Source organism: Nansenia antarctica, assembly GCF_963989245.1.
Source record: "Nansenia antarctica genome assembly, contig: SCAFFOLD_222, whole genome shotgun sequence".
Lineage (NCBI taxonomy): Eukaryota > Metazoa > Chordata > Actinopteri > Argentiniformes > Microstomatidae > Nansenia > Nansenia antarctica.
The window spans coordinates 70,581-73,080 of NW_027663174.1; the positions used below are offsets into that span (position 1 = coordinate 70,581).

The following is a 2,500-nucleotide window of genomic DNA, read 5'->3' on the forward strand; positions in this document are numbered from 1 at the left end:
AGACAGGCAGACAGGCAGACAGACAGGCAGACAGACAGACAGGCAGACAGGCAGACAGACATACAGACAGACAGACAGACAGGCAGACAGACAGGCAGACAGACAGGCAGACAGGCAGACAGGCAGACAGACAGGCAGACAGACAGGCAGACAGACAGACAGACAGACAGACAGGCAGGCAGACAGACAGGCAGACAGACAGGCAGACAGATAGACAGACAAACAGACAGGCAAGCAAACAGACAGACAGACAGTTCGATCATGGGTCACAAATCAAATCAACAAATAATCTACTGTACGTACATCTGTCTTTAGAATGTTTTCTAAACCAACTACATGTATCTAGCTCAGGGGAGGCTGGCTCGTTGTAATGCAAAGTGTGGTAGTAGTGTAGTAGTAGTAGTAGTAGTGTCATTGTGGTAGTAGTAGTGTAATAGTGTAGTAGTGTAGCAGTAGTAGTAGTAGTAGTAGTGGTAGTTGTTGTAGTAGTGTAATAGTGTAGTAGTGTAGTAGTAGTAGTAGTAGTAGTAGTAGTAGTAGTAGTAGTAGTTGTTGTAGTAGTGTAATAGTGTAGTAGTGTAGTAGTGTAGTAGTAGCAGTGTAGCAGTGTAGTAGTGTAGCAGTGTAGCAGTGTAGCAGTGTAGTAGTGTAGTAGTATAGTAGTAGTAGTAGTAGTAGTAGTAGTAGTAGTAGCAGTAGTAGTAGTAGTAGTAGTAGTAGTAGCAGTAGTAGTAGTAGTAGTAGTAGTAGTAGTAGTAGTAGTAGTAGTAGTAGCAGTAGTAGTAGTAGTAGTAGTAGTATAGTAGTAGTAGTAGTAGTAGTAGCAGTAGTAGTAGTAGTAGTAGTAGCAGTAGTAGTAGTAGTAGCAGCAGTGTAGCAGTGTAGTAGTGTAGCAGTGTAGTAGTAGTAGCAGTAGTAGTAGTAGTAGTAGTAGTAGTAGCAGTAGTAGTAGTAGTAGTAGTAGTAGTATAGTAGTAGTAGTAGTAGTAGTAGTAGTAGCAGTAGTAGTAGTAGTATACAGTAGTAGTAGTAGTAGTAGCAGCAGTGTAGCAGTGTAGTAGTAGTAGCAGTGTAGTAGTGTAGTAGTAGTAGTAGTAGTAGTAGTAGTAGTAGTAGTAGCAGTAGTAGTAGTAGTAGTAGTATAGTAGTAGTAGTAGTAGTAGCAGTAGTAGTAGTAGTAGTAGTAGTAGTAGTAGTAGTAGTAGCAGCAGTGTAGCAGTGTAGTAGTGTAGCAGTGTAGTAGTAGTAGCAGTAGTAGTAGTAGTAGTAGTAGTAGTAGTAGTAGCAGTAGTAGTAGTAGTAGTAGCAGTAGTAGTAGTAGTATACAGTAGTAGTAGTAGTAGTAGTAGTAGTAGCAGCAGTGTAGCAGTGTAGTAGTAGTAGCAGTGTAGTAGTGTAGTAGTAGTATAGTAGTAGTAGTAGTAGTAGTAGTAGTAGTAGTAGTAGTAGTAGTAGTAGTAGTAGCAGTAGTAGTAGTAGTAGCAGTAGTAGTAGTAGTAGCAGTAGCAGTAGTAGTAGTAGTAGCAGTAGCAGTAGTAGTAGTAGTAGTAGTAGTAGCAGTAGCAGTAGTAGTAGTAGTAGTAATAGTAATAGTAGTAGTAGTAGTAGTAGTAGTGTAGCAGTGTAGCAGTGTAGCAGTGTAGTAGTGTAGTAGGAGCAGTGTAGTAGTAATAGTAGTAGTAGTAGTAGCAGTAGTAGCAGTGTAGTAGTGTAGCAGTGTAGTAGTGTAGTAGTAGCAGTGTAGTAGTAGTAGTAGTAGTAGCAGTAGTAGTAGTAGTAGTAGTGTAGTAGTAGCAGTGTAGTAGTGTAGTAGTAGTAGTAGTAGTAGTAGTAGCAGTGTAGCAGTGTAGCAGTGTAGTAGTAGCAGTAGTAGTAGTAGTAGTAGTAGTAGTAGTAGCAGTAGTAGCAGTAGTAGTAGTAGTAGTAGTAGTAGTAGTAGCAGTAGTAGTAGTAGTAGTAGTAGTAGTAGTAGTAGTAAGGGGTAGGGGTAGTGGTGGTCTAGTGGATAGTGAGTTGGACTTGGGATCGGAAGGTTGTGAGTTCAAATCCCGCCTGAAGCCACACCACTACTAGTGTGCCCTTGGGTAAGGCACTTAGCCCTCAGTTACTCCAGGGGGAATGTCCCTGTAATTCGTAATTGTAAGTCGCTTTGGATAAAAGCGTCTGCTAAATGGCAAAATTAAAATTATTAAAATTAGTAACAGTGTAGCAGTGTAGCAGTGTAGTAGTGTAGTAGTGTAGTAGTAGTAGTAGCAGTGTAGATATGTAGTAGTGTAGGAGTAGTAGTAGTAGCAGTGTAGCAGTGTAATAGTGTAGCAGTGTAGCAGTATGTACCCAGGCTGAAGATCTCCCACAGCAGAACACCAAAGGACCAGACGTCACTCAGGGAGGTGTAGAGGTTCTGGAAGATGCTCTCAGGAGCCATCCACTTCAGAGGCAGGAAGGTCTGGAGCAGGAGGGAGAACATAGGACATGAGAGGAACATCAGGAGAGGAGAACA

The 2,500-nt window shown here is 41.5% G+C and overlaps 1 pseudogene across 1 annotated transcript in view; it reads right to left on the bottom strand.

Moving 5' to 3' along the window:
• LOC308175239 (platelet-derived growth factor receptor beta-like) overlaps window positions 1-2,500 on the bottom strand; it is a 33,086-nt pseudogene that overhangs the window by 5,072 nt on the left and 25,514 nt on the right. The window contains exon 20 of the transcript in view: window positions 2,335-2,446. The product of the transcript in view is annotated as a platelet-derived growth factor receptor beta-like (transcript). The remainder of the gene's footprint in view (window positions 1-2,334; window positions 2,447-2,500) is intronic.